A 14,749-nucleotide genomic window follows, 5' to 3' on the forward strand; every position below is an offset into this window, starting at 1 on the left:
CTTTAAACATCAGTACCATTCAGCTTCTATAACAGCTGGTGAGCTATGCCATTAGTTTTACAAACATGATTCTTTTATACTAGACATTTGAAATTTCTCAGGGTAAACCACCCCCCTCACCTGTAATCATTAACAATATATAAGAGTGACCTTGCTAATCCTCCCATGAATACTGAAATTCATGTTTCCATTGTACTATCTTTGTTATGTTCATTGTTCAACTATAATTGCATCAATTTCCCCAAAGTATACTACGTACCACAGTCAAATTGTCTACCTGTATTAAAAACAAAAAACAAAACTGTGCTGTGACTCCTATCCTATGGAAGTGTCCAAGAGGCAAACCCTAAGAGGGACACTCTTCAGCGGAGCAAGTGGTTTAGTATCTAAAGTACTTATGAAGCTATTCCCATAATGCTGTTAAAATTATTGTACGAGAAGTCTAACTTGTCATAATGTAGAAATGACTCCATTGCATTTTTCAGGAAGCCTGTAATTCTTGCAAATTTTTGGAATTAGGGAACTATCATACAATTTAAATAATTATTCTTTCTGCACAGTGCACACAGTATTACACAATTTTCCATTCTCCTGTTGTCCTCTCTGGTGGACAGTGCTGTACTTCTTGCGTAAAGCATGAAGAGCCCAACCCCTTCCTCACGAACCTACTCACAGAAGCATCTTAGAATGCTATATATTAGAGAACAACCAATTTCACACACTCCCAAACAACACATGCTCTTTACCAGCCCGCCCGTCAAACACACAGCTCTCAGCTAAAGGGCCTTCTGCCTCTGCGGACTGGAGCGTCCACAGACCAAATCCTAAATGAACGGGCGGAGTGCTGCCTGGCACCTCCACCTCTACTCCCTGATCAGAACCAGGGTCCCTTGAGAAGCGCGTGTGGAGTACAGGGCTGTAATACACTTCCTCCCTGCCTTCTAACTCTAGGGCACGAGCTTTCTCCTTGCATAACTGATCCCAATTCAAAAACAGGGAAATGGTTAGAAAGCAAAGGGCACCTTTATCTTTCCAGAGATGGGTGATAGACAAGTAGCCCTGTGTCTTTACCTGTCACCTCCCGGGCGGAGAGTCCAGATGCAAAGTGTCACACCTTGTGTGCGTCTTTTCTTAGTGAAATTGTTGACTAGCCCTCTTGACAACAACAAAAAGTGTATATTGTGTCCAAAGAACTAAAATCTACTCCCTTTTAAAAATGGAAACCTGGAAAGGCATTTTCTGCTGGCCTTGCTGGGTAGTTTGGACTTGAAGTAAAACCGTGACCACCCACTCCCCATTCACACCGAGATTTAAAAAGGCAGGCGACTAAAAGGAACCATAAGCCAGTCCGTTCCTATCAGAAAACAGCCATAAGAACGAATCACGCTGGGGAAAGGCTCGACAACTCAGAGAGACCATCTCCTCAGGACGGGAGGAGAGATATGGAGCCATTTTTCACTAGGTTCACAAGAAAATGTCAGCTCACAGCTGCTAGTGCACTGCCAGAGCGCATCTTAATTTGGTCAAAAGCGACCCAGCCAGTCACCCTCATGGAACATTTTCTCAAAGAGTCCATTACAAATCAGATTCCCTCTGTTCTGAGCATCTTCTTGATAAATTCTTTGGTAACTGCATGGCACAGATCTGCATCCTATTCAAAACTAAATGCCTTCCCCCATGTCCTCTTAAAATCATGTGAATTAGACACTTCTGATCTAATCGTCAAAAAAAAAAAAAAAAAGAGAGAGAAAGAAACCAGCTCTCTCCACTACCCACCCTCCTCCAGCTTCTTGACTAATACCTCTGGACAGTTTACTTCAGAATAGAGCGGATTCTTGACCAGTGCACAATGACAAACTGGCATACAAGTCTGCTATCACAGAAAGCACAGGCAATGCTTTCTTTGTAAAAACACAAGAAAATACACATGCTGGAACAAAAGACACTCTATCTGTACGACAAGGAACGGAAGAAATTATGTGTTTGTTTTACACACATCTGTACCCACTTTGAAATGGCTTTGCACCTATTTTAATTACAGCATATTGTATTGTTTCCTCAAAGCCAGCCCCCCCCCCCCCCACCAAATTGATTTTTAAGCTTTGACTCCAATGAGAGGTAAAACACACTCTGTGGGAAGAATACCTGGCGTGTGCCTTTGTTGGTAGGGTGCCATTTCAAACTTATTATATTTGAACTCAATTTTGTGGGAAATTGAGATAAGGCAAATGCAGTCAGATATCTCTGAATTATTCTGACATTATGAGAAATGCCAAGTCAGCATATATTTGCTGTTTACATCTCACAATAACCTACACTATGCATTTGCAGCTTTCAGGAGCAAAATGCTAACTATTCTCCAAACAGCCACCTGACAGTCTAGGGCTGAAACACAGATTCTGACTCACAAGGAAAGAGACATCATGATGGCTCTCCACTGGCTGTATTAAACAAAAGCTCGGCAAGCACACGAGAGGCATTTGGTAAATGAAGTGAGAGTCAAATCAAGTTTAGGTTCACATCTGGTGGAACATGGCACTGTCTACCCAGGGCTTGGGGAGCAGAAGGGTCTGAGGTTATAAATAGAAAACAGACACATACTCACATACAGATATCTAAGCAGACCTGGGGCAGATTCAGCTTACTAACCTAGAGCTCTGTTCAGAGGAAGCAGGGAAGCCGCACGTCCTCTCCCACCTTTCCATGGTCCTCATCAGTGTCTTCTCAGACCACCTGTACTGATCCAACCCATTCTCAGATCACAGAATTCTCTTGATAGAAGGAGTCTCAGCTGTGCTTTGATTCTGTCAGCCTGGATGTCTAGAATTTTCTTCTTTAAGCCAGACACAGTAACACAAAACTGCCGCTGAGGTCTTTTGTTTTCCCCTCCTCTCAAAGATGAAGCATGCAGCACTTCTCTCTCTCCCCCTCTCTCTCTCCTCCTCTCCCTGGCTCTCTCCCTCTCCCCTCTCGAGCTTACGCTCTCTCCCTCGGTTTCTCTTTCCCCAGCCCCCACCAGCAACCTCATTGGATTCCCGTGCTGTAGGGGTCATTTACATCTCTCAGCAGGAGAACCTGTGTTCCATAGGCGCCTGTCTCTCACTTTTGGGTTTTCTCTGAGAAAGGGAGGGGAGCGGCTCGCTGTAGGTGAAGTCAGGTGACCCCTCCTTTAAAAGCCAGAGAGATGGATGGAGTGTGTGAATTTTAATATACACACAGGCACATTTACATTACAAAGCAGAGAGGAAAATCTAGCTTCCAGAGATTAGGCATTTTTGTTTTTGCTTTCACAGTCCCTTTTTAGCAATTAAGAGGAGCTAGTATAGTATAATGAAATGTAATTAAACTTTTCAGTGTTAATAACAAGGCTGCATACTTTTAGAATCATCCAGCTGAACAATTCTTTTAAACTTGTAAACATGACTCTTTTTCTTAGGAGGGTCAAAGAATCAGTCATTTTACTATTTACACACTCTTTCTAATTGGCTTTATTCTTTGACATCTACTTTAGCTTATCTCAAAGGACCATCATAAAAGACAAAATATAACAATAATAATAATGTGAAAGTAAAAAATAAGTGACAAAACTAGAGCAGACAGAAATCAATAGTTTCCTATTGGAGAATCTAGATTCAATAATGAGCAATTTCTGCTCTTAGGCAAATAACTTTTTCCTTCTCTATTTCAATGTTTTTGCCTGAACATAGAAAATAAATGTAATAAATGTAGCATCTCCCCTCCCTGCCAATCAAGCAGGCCTGACAGGAGGATGTCCAGGTAGATATAGCAGTAGCTCAGGGCACAAATAGAGAAACAACTGGAAAAGCTTGTGCTACCCTTGTACTGTGTTGAAAATACTTTTATGATCTCCAGACCTAGACCCTGAAGAGTACATTTGCTACCACCTAGCTTCCTATTTCAAAGTTTCTGATATCCAATGGAGAATATCTCTCCCATCTCTACTATGCATCCTGCTCTTAGAAACACTGAAAATAAAAATGAGATAATCTCTAAATAATCTATTTTGAGAACTCTAGATAAAAAGTACTTTCTAAAACTAAAGACAAGTAATTAGAAGGAGAATCAACAAGTCTGATGAGAACAAGTATCAGAAGAAGAATCTCTTATTTGGCCTTTGATGTTCCATGAATAGATTCTTTTTTTTTTTTTTTCTAATTTTATTTTATTTTTAAATTTTACATAATTGTATTAGTTTTGCCAAATATCAAAATGAATCCGCCACAGGTATACACATGTTCCCCATCCTGAATTTCAAAAGCATGGTGATACTGATGCCTCAGCAAAAAAAGAAAACAAGGGAAGAGCTGACATAGAATAACATTATCCCTGCCTCAAAAGATAACATTTTGAACCCTTACACAAACAGCCTCTCATTCTCTCCAGAGTGATGTCAGGGGAGGGCTGCATTTACTGCTGGGACTGAAATACACCCTGTCCCCTCCATAAACACCAATCAGCAATAGATATGAAATGAGGAACAGGTATCCACTGTTCTTGTCTGTTTTGTATCTTAAAAGCTTTATCTTGCACGGAAAAGATCCTATTTAGGCTTTTAAAATAAATTATATGCTGACTGAAAATTTAGCTTCACTGTGTGTTACCAAAATTGACACCAAAACATTGGACCAAAAAAACAAAAAAAACTCTCAGAGAAGTAAGCAGGCTTAGGCAAATTTAGGAAGACCTACATTTTTGTAGGGTAAAAACAGAGCATTTCATTGTAGTCTCTTATAACCAAACTAGGTGCTGTTTCACCTTTATTGTTCCCTCTTATACTAGATATCTTCATTTTGCATTTATCCATTTTTTCCCCCTCCACCTTGTCTCCTGGTCTTTCTTCTTTTGGCTGTGGTGTCACATCATTTTCCCTGGATGTGCAAAAGGTAGGCAATGAGAGAGAAAGTGGGAAAGACATGTTATGTCAGATAATGCTTGTGTGAGTGCTAAATCGCTTCAGTTATGCCTAACTCTTTGGGACTCTATGGATGATAGCCCTCCAGGCTCCTCTGTCCATGGGCTTCTCCAGGCCAGAATACTGAAGTGGGTTGTCATGGCCTCCTCCAGGGATCTTCTCAACCCAGAGATTGAATGTGCATCTCCTGAGGCTCCTGTATTGCAGGCAGATTCTTTCACCACTGAGCCACCGGGGAAGACCATGTCAGATAATCCTTAGCCTTTAACCCAAACTTTAATGTATGGCAACTTTAAAGCTCCATGCTATGCTAACGTAGACATGTGATGAATATGGAATCTAGACTGCAAATTTTTAGTATTAAAACCAAAAGATATTGATTTTAAAAGGGTTATTAAAGCTTATCAATGGCAGGCCAAAGCCAGGGAGAAGAAAGTAAATTAGCAAAAATGTTACAGCACTAACCCCAGCCATCTTTATAAAATGTCATCCATTATTCAAGGAACAAACTGAAGTAATGACAGAGTGTGGAATATACCTTTACTCATACCTTTAGTTATCCCACCAGGGTTTATTGAGCATTTCCTTCATGCTAAGCCCTATTCTAAGCACTGAAGAGCTACAAGATAAATAAGAGTCTAGGCCCTGTCAGAAACTGAACATATATACTACTGAAGTACAACCGATGTTTTTGCAAAGTGTAATCTCCATTAGGTCAGGAAAGGGGGCAAAATTCTCCTTAGCAGGATGCATGATGGTTACGACAGGATGGGTGACATTCAAACTGAGCCTTTAAAAATGTGTCAGTTTTCTAGGTAAGAAAGCAAAGACAGGAGGATATCAAGCCAAGAGACACAAAATGCATGAATAAACAGAGATAGGGTACAGCAGGGTATGGCTAAATTCCAGGATGGGTGGGGGAGAGCGATTTCAAAGGTAGGTATGAACAGGCAGTGCACAATCTTGGATGTTCTGCCCAAGTATCGCTGCTTTAACTGAGATGCAAATTATTTGTTTTGCAAAGATCATTTTGACAGCAGTGCTAGGGGTGGATTATAGTAGCATTTCCAAAACTTTATAATTGTAAGAATTACCTGCCAGTGATAGTAAATACATAGATTTCTGGATTCTACTCTCAATTTAGAGAAGGCCAGGAATCTATTTTTAACAAACATCCCAGGAGATAAGACATATAAGGATAGTTACACGGAGAGTTAATATGCTCAGGATTATTACTAACCCAAAAGAAAGATTTCCACACTTAAATAAGATATTTTTTTACATAAAGGATGAGAACAGTATCAGAATCAAATATGAGGAGTGCATTTATTTTGTACTTTGAAATGTAACATTATATTCAATAGACTATGCCATACCATTCCTATTTTATCTTCTGTTAAATCCTTTGTCCTGTCAACTGATTTATTTATCATTTCTCCTGACATCAGGAATTTTCTCACATCTACAGCTTTGGTTCCCCTTCCTAGAGTGAACTCTCTTTCCTTTGTCCATCTCCACTTTATCTCTCCTTCAAGTACTCACTGCTAACAACATGGTTAAGAATCCACCCCTTCTTTAGTATGGTTAACACTTAAGGTCTTATATACAGCAGCACCAGGAATAATCATACTAATACACAACTTTCAGGTTAGTTCCATGGGATTTAGCTTTTAAAGTTCTCACAATAACTCCATGAGGTACTATTATCATCACTTAACCATTAACGAAAGTGGTCTGGAGACTTACATCTCACCAAGACCACAAAACTAACAAATGACAGTTTCTAGATTAGGATCCAAGTTAGTCTGCGGAGAAGGCAATGGCACCCCACTCCAGTACTTTTGCCTGGAAAATTGCATGGATGGAGGAGCCTGGTGGGCTGCAGTCCATGGGGTCGCGAAGAGTCAGACACGACTGATCGATTTCACTTTCAGTTTCACTTTCATGCATTGGAGAAGGAAATGGCAACCCACTCCAGTATTCTTGCCTGGAGAATCCCAGGGACGGGGGAGCCTGGTGGGCTGCCATCTATAGGGTTGCACAGAGTCGGACACGACTGAAGTGACTTAGCAGCAGCAGCGGCAGCAGCAGCAGTCTGTGTTACATGGTTAATATCATCTTGTATTTTACTCCCTGAGCACCTGGAACTCAAAAGATGGCAGTTGGTTATATCTTAGATAGCGTTACTATTTTGGCTTCTGTTCTTTTGTATATTGGCTGAAGGAGTTGGACTTGCTCTGGATTTCTCTGCCACTCTAAGCTGTGTAACCAAAGGCAAGTCATTTAGCCTCTCTGTGCTTCCTCTTCCTGACCTATCTCATAGTTTCATCTTGCAGCTTAAGTGAGAATCCCTCTTAAGTATTTAAGATAATGCCTGGAATTAAAACTCAGTAAATGTTAATTATCATTTTTATTATCATTATTGTTGTTATTAGCAAATGAGAAGCCAATTTTCTATGTATCCCCATATGAGTTTTCCCTCTTATCCCGAGATTTTAGGGGTGAAAAAGCACCATTGATTCTGTGTATTATTAAATGTGGTTTAAGTAGCTTTCATTCTAGTTTACAGAACTACAGTCTATTTGACAAAATTAGAAAGCTGCACCAACTAGTACTTAACTAATCATGAACTACACATATGGCTTTATTATTAGATCTGAAAAATACAATCTCTTGAGACATTTGTGATGGCTTCCTAGCAGGTAGAGAATAGAAATTACACAACTTTTTACAAGCAGCACTTTTATTTTAGCAATAAACTAAATACTATTTTTTTCTTAAAAACCAATTATGCCTGCTCTGTGTAAAAACTACTCTTTTTTCTAAATAAATATTTCCTATATCTACATGGAACATTTCCTTACATTAGAGATATGTTTACTAGGAAACTAAATTTCTTTTAAGTGTGCAATGTACTTATCAATTAAGTGCATGTTTAATGTATATATGGTATTATGCTTCAAAATCAAATAAATAGATCTCTGACAGTGGCAAAAATTCTAGACAAGACTTATGATTATCACATTTGCAAACTATAGGCAAACATAACATCAAGAGGATTTTCATAGGAAAGGATCCTACTTTTTAAGGTTTGTGTGACTGTGGACTAAATGATTGATGTATTACCCTGTTGTTTATTGGGTGTGCATGTAGACTACTTTGGGTTGGCAGGTATAGTTAATGTTTGCAGAGCAAAATCTCTGGGAACTTTTTCTCCTTGCTTCATAGGCTGCATGGTAATTTTCATCAAAAACAACTTATCTCTTTTTGACTGTTTATGCCAAATTAATGCATTTTCAGTCACTGTAAAAAGTATCCTATTCTACTTGAAGACAGTTATATGTATGTGCATGCATGCATAATTATCACAGGCAACGGTTAAAGTTTCATTATCCCATTCTGAGAGAAGAAAAGCAAGAAGCAGAAAATTTCTGCTTTGAGTTCTTCTTTAGCCCTCACTGTCCAGCCAAATCAGGTGCTTTAAGAATGGCCTTTAAATATAGAGAATGGTGACAAAGACACAGGACTTTAGAGACCCTGATTTCACTATTTCCCAGCTGTGTGGTACTAGATAAGTTACTCATTTGTAAAACAATTCTATCTGTTGCATAGAATTCTCAAGCATCTAATGAAATAATGCAATAAAGTGTTAAGCATAATACCTAGCACACTGTTTCCATTACCATTTTCATCACCAACATCATCAACACCGTCACATCATAAACACTACCATCACTGCCATCACCATCACAATCATCATCTTCCTACTCATCACCATCTCCGATATTCACCATGTACCAGGCACTGCTCCAAATAATTACACAATAAATAACAGCTTCCTTTATTATTGTTACAGTATTTTTTATTGGTTTTCAGCTCATGACATTATATATTCTGAGCCTATTTCCCTGATGTAAAACATACCATCATGTTCCAATAGGTCTCAATCAAAACAGACACTTACACTTAAATGCCTCTCAGTATATAAAGTAAAAATGAACATAACATGTTTTTCCCTTCACGAATCTTTCCTCTCCATAAGCCATTCTCAGGACCAGATCAAGCACATGGATGGCCCTCCTTAGATGACTTCTAAGTCCTTTAAGGGTAATTTATCACACATTAGCAATGCATATCGGAGAAGGCAATGGCAACCCACTCCAGTACTCTTGCCTAGAAAATCCCATGGGCAGAGGAACCTGGTGGGCTGCAGTCCATGGGGTCGCTAGAGTCAGACATGACTGAGCAACTTCACTTTCACTTTTCACGTTCATGCATTGGAGAAGGAAATGGCAACCCGCTCCAGTGTTCTTGCCTGGAGAATCCCAGGGACGGTGGAGGCTGGTGGGCTGCTGTCTATGGGGTCGTACAGAGTCAGACACTACTGAAGCGACTTAGCAGCACCAGCAGCAGCAATGCATATAAAAATATGCTTCATATTACTGAGGAGACCAAAGCACAAGTATAAGTGAAGTGCTTTCTGTACCAAGGAGGCATAAATAAATTCCATTGTTGACAGCTGTCCTTTATGAATCTCATTTCTGATCTCATAATGAGTCATCCCACTGGTGACTTCTGAAAACTAGGCTGCATTGTGATCTTTTATTTTCTTCAGAAGCTCATGGTTTTCTAAAACCTTTCATCTACTTTACCATATGAACTCTTCCAGATGGGCTTGAATGGGGGTGTATATGAGTTACCTGCTCTATGAGACCAACTTTGCCTGGATTGAGCCTGGACAATACTGTAAAGTAGGTGCAATTTGTCATCAGTGCCTTCCAACTTTCCTTCATCTGATCTTTAAATCACTCAGTGGCACTTTCTCTATTGCTTTCAGAGTATTTTCTGGTTTTGATTTTTATCTCATAGCAAAACCAAAATTCAGGAGAATACACTGTGTACATTTGTATGTATTACTTGAAGTAAGGATACTTGTGGTCTTAGTACTTGGATGGTTTGCATAATCTCTTAAAATGAAGACATTCCTTGGAAATAGAAACTAATTCCCACAGATTCTAAACCATGTTTATCTAAATAGATAGAACTCAACAGGGTATATTTCTTACAAAGCCCAGTTTCAAATCATGAAAAATCAATACAGTGGGAGCATATAGTTGAATGAGTATAGTTGGGGCGTGCAACTTTTCAAATTAATTTTGGAAAAAAGGGCATTGGATGGGCACCTTGGTTTTGAATTATAACGCCACCTTAAACTGATTGTGTGACTTTGGGCAAGATAGCTTAATATCCCTAAGTATTATTTTTTTCATTCTGTAAAATAGGGAATACAATATCTAAAAGTGAATCAAATCACAGAATTGCTAGCATAGCATCTGGAATATAACAGACTCTCAGGAAATAGGATTTTCCTTTTTTCTGTTCCTAAGTCACCTACTAAATAGCTCCTTTTTTCCATGGGTCATCTTCCATGGTCATCTGATCTGCTCACATCTCTTCTGTTCATCTGACATTTGCCTTTAGTGTCTTTCAGCATGCATGGTTTCACTGTTCAAGTAAAACGTGCTTTCGCAGAGGGTCTAAATTTCAGTCAAGTAATCTACTTTCCCCAAGGCATTAGAACAACAATAAAACCAAAATGAAATTAAACTGAATTGAAAAAATATGGAGAAAAGTAAAGAAAGAAGAGAAGGATAGAAGAGAGGAAACTGAGAGAAGAAATAGTTACAGGACCTACCCAGAGGCCAGGAGATGGTACTGTAGGAGAGTAGAGAATTCAAGTGAACTCTATTAGGGCTCAGGAGACCTGACCTTAGGTAACTTGCTTAATGTCAATGATTTTCTCTATGAAAAGACCTCTCTATCAGGTCTTTCCCCAAGACCTCATTCAACTCATAGATTTTTGGTTTCAGGCCATTAAGAAGTAAAACATATCTTGAAGACCCTCCAACATCGACACGAAGTGGGGTTGGCTCCCACTGACTCAGCCTGTCTCTGTGTTTTCCTGTAGGTAAAACATGTGCTGCATGTTTTACCTACCTCAGCTCACTTACTCTCTGTGGTAGTATATTATCCCCATTTTAAAGAGGAAGAATTTTTGGCTCAATGAGTTTACGCGACTTTCTCAAGGTCAAAGAGGCAAAAAGATAGACAAGGGATTAACAAAGTCTTTCAAAACAAAGCCAGAGGTACTTCTTTATGTACTGTGGGTGCATGTTGCCACCCAAGGGACAGAAACTGGGAAAAAATCTATATAGGGATTAAACAGTCATTGAATGACTCTGCAATGATATTTTAGATAAATGTGAAGAATCCTGAAACGGTCATGGAAATTTGAGGAAAGCATGCCCAGTTATGGCAGTGATATGCTGTTTAATGTTTAACAATTGGCTCTACAAAGACCTCAAAACAAACTAATTTGTAGCATTTGCCAACTTTTGTGGAGTAAATAGGCCACCATAGCCAATTTCAAGCTATCAACTTAAAGTCCCTGAGCTGGAGTTGAGAAGAAATGTACACAAATGGCTCTTTCAGGCCAACGTGTCTGTCTCCAGCATATCACTCTATGTGCATATGTGTGCATGAACTTGAATTTATATGCCGGTTTAGTTTAAAAACATAACAAAATGAGAGGGTGAAATATCTATGCAAATGCTTTTCAAGTAAGTATCAGTACCATATGTTTCAATTATGTGCTAATTTTCTCTTTTGGACAACTATGAAGATCACTAGTCTACCTCCTTAAATATCAAATATAACTGTCAATAATATCAGCAAATGAGGGAAAACAAAACCCTAGTTCCCAATCTTTTAAAATACTTATTTATTTATTTGGCTGTGCCAGGTCTTAGTCGTGGTACCCAGGACCTTTAGTTGGGGCATGCGACTGTCAGTTGCAGCATCTGGTATCTAGTTCCCTGACTATGGATCAAACCCAGATCTCCTGCATTGGGATCTTAGCCACTGGACCACCAGGAACTCCCAAAACTCCCAGTCTTGACCATCTTATTTCTTTCCATATGTTGGTGATTCTTGCATCCGTTTTGAATGGATACCTCAAAAGACGTTTTGTGAGATGTGTGATGTTTCCTCCGGTTAGCCAGCAGGTACAATAGCAGTATTTGTTAGTACTGTCTCAGCGAAGGGCCGTGAGGGAAACCTGATCAGAAAGGAAGAACAAAACTATCCCATGGCCCCGTATTCCTTATTCCTCACCTTAAAGTGCCATAACTGCTTGAATTTCTCCGAGATAAAGGCAATATGCCTGAAAACTTGTAGGAAAATCGCAGGCATAGTCTACACAGCTCCATGAGTAAGCAGACGAGTTGTCATTTGTGTAGAACGCCTCACAGATGATATTTGGATAGGTTGTTTGAGGAATGATTTCTGATTGCTGAGACAATTTACTACATCTTATTCCTTTCTTAAAATCATGAGAAACAGAAGTAAGAATATAGCAGAGGATTAAATGTGAAGAGTATTCTTATATAAGAAAAATTGCACAAATGCTTGAAGTATTGATTATATAAATGTGCAGAAATTTCTCCCCACCTATTAAATAAAAGAAAAATAATAAGGATGCTGAACACATTACTGCTACTTAGAGGAAAATGAGTTCCAAATTGAGGAACAACTCCCTTTTTTACAATTATGATAAAGGGGAGGAAAGAATCCTAAAATTTTAATTGTTATCTTCAGAACAACATACTCATATCTGAGGATAGACAAAATAGTAAATAAAAATGCCATAAAAAGTTGAAATAAGAAATAATCTTTTTAAGAAACATTAAGAAATAAGAAACAATATTAATAGAAGAAACAATGCTTTAGGACCATATTAAAGCAAAGAATATTAACAATGGGAAGAATATTCTATTAGCTTGGTAGGCACCAGGACAGACAGCTGAAAGGAACTGTTTTGGAGACTGCAGAATTTTTGGCTTGATCTTTAAGAATAAAATGTAAATATCATTCTTCAGTCACTGCTTTTCTTTCTAATAAAGAATTAAGCTAGAGTAACACCTTGAACTTTCTTCCTAAATGATTTTTTAAAAATTTCACATTGTTCTAAGTTTTAGAAAACTTCATAAATAATGAAAGCAACAGAAAAAAGAAATCAAAGAATGATTCGGATTTTCCAAAAATTTGTAAGGTCTTTAAATTTTAGATTGTCAACTTAAGAACAGAATTCAAATGTAATGAATTTAAAAATAGCACAAATTGAGTCAAAGCTAAAGTTCATCAAACTTAGGAAGAGTATTAGCCATCAGGTGAGCATTTCCAATAGGACAGCTAGGGTAGGAGGAGTGAAGAACAGTCATCATAAATTCCTCAGGAAGAACAAATAGGCCTTAGAAAACAAGTGGCTATCTGGTCATGTACAAGGATACTTGAAAGGTGATCAATTATAATGACTATACAAAAACTTAGACACATACCTGAACGAAGATTGAAGTATCTTTTAATAACAAAACAAAATTTAATGCTAAAATAAAATCTAAAGGGTGTCCTAATGTGGCCATCAGCAGAAAAAATTATGTTTTCCAGAATGATTCATGACATAAAGCCATGTTGGCTTTGTTTTTGAAGGATGTTGATTTGACGTGGAGATGGTTCGATGTGTTCCTCTGAAACTGTATGTGTGTTTGCAAAATGTGAAAGAGCATTATTATAACTGTCCCATGATTTACAGGGCTATTTTGGAAACTACTTTTTAAATTGGTTTCCAGTGGTTTTGGAAGAAAGTTCCACTGTATATGAGCTTTGGAGCTTTGCCCCCTTGGATTTTCCCCACTGGAATTCAATAAAATGTAACCAAATTAAAATGGGTGAATCCACAATGTCAATTGCTGGCTCTCAAGTTAAAAAAGTTTCGTTTCTCAGGCACCCACCTCGACAAGTGCTGAGTCCAGGACTCAGGCTTAGAATGGAGTGCTGTACCAATAAATACCCATGTGCATTAATAAACAGGAAAATAACTACAGTAGTGAAATAGCATTTAATTTTAGGAACTGTAGAAAAACTCAACATATTTCTATTCTAGCACACAGGATGTGGCCTACTTCTTTAAAATGTCAAGCATAGAGACACAGATTTTATTTAAAGAACACAGAAACACTTCTTTCCTTCTTTGATCGACTCAAGGATATAGTCTTTTCTCATCAGGGAAAAGATAAGTTTGATGCTGTTTTCTGAATGGTCATACTAACATAATAGGGTTGTCATAGTGTATCACTGAGCTCTCAAAAGCATTATCTCATTTCCTCATTATAAGCAAATATGATAAGATATGTAAAACTCAGAAAGGCTAAGTATAAACCAAGATTTTCTTCTGTACTTTTTTTTTAACCATTAAATAATGCAATAGCTAAGAACTATTTTCTGCATCACTCTGCAGGTTCTAGCTAGGCATGCATGGTTTCTGGCTTAAGATGAACAGGCTTTTTGTTCATGCATATATGTACATTTTAAGGGGGAAATATTTACATAACCCTTTACTTACATTTGTATCTATATGTTTATTAACGTAAAATGCACATAAAAATTAAAACTAACCAAGGAGATAATAAAGTTATCACCCTTGAGTTTTGTTACAACATACTTTTTGAAGTTATCATTAAATTTTAGAAAGTCAAACAAAATGACATTAATTAAAATATTTTAAAATGAGATAAAAATCTACCTAAGAGGAATGCTTTTATTTTTGTTCTGCTCCAAGTTAGTTTATTTAAAAGTTGATTAGGTTTATGCAAGTCTGAATTTGCACACAAAATAGAAAATGGGTACTTTTTTTTAGAAACCATTTCTATTTGTGGTAGAAAGCCAAAAGTTGTGTGAGTGTTCTATTTTAATTTCTAT

At 38.0% G+C, this 14,749-nt stretch overlaps 1 protein-coding gene across 12 annotated transcripts in view; it reads right to left on the minus strand.

The window, feature by feature from the left end:
- Nucleotides 1-14,749, minus strand: part of MAGI2 (membrane associated guanylate kinase, WW and PDZ domain containing 2) — a 1,464,809-nt gene that overhangs the window by 822,479 nt on the left and 627,581 nt on the right. The window contains exon 1 of one of the 12 annotated variants that reach the window (XM_027539776.1): nucleotides 2,650-3,111. The exons of the other annotated variants lie outside the window; for them this stretch is intronic. The gene's annotated coding sequence lies outside the window, so the exon portion shown is untranslated. Of the gene's footprint in view, nucleotides 1-2,649; nucleotides 3,112-14,749 lie in introns of those variants that run through there. 12 annotated transcript variants of the gene reach the window in all.

This window comes from Bos indicus x Bos taurus, chromosome 4, assembly GCF_003369695.1.
Source record: "Bos indicus x Bos taurus breed Angus x Brahman F1 hybrid chromosome 4, Bos_hybrid_MaternalHap_v2.0, whole genome shotgun sequence".
Lineage (NCBI taxonomy): Eukaryota > Metazoa > Chordata > Mammalia > Artiodactyla > Bovidae > Bos > Bos indicus x Bos taurus.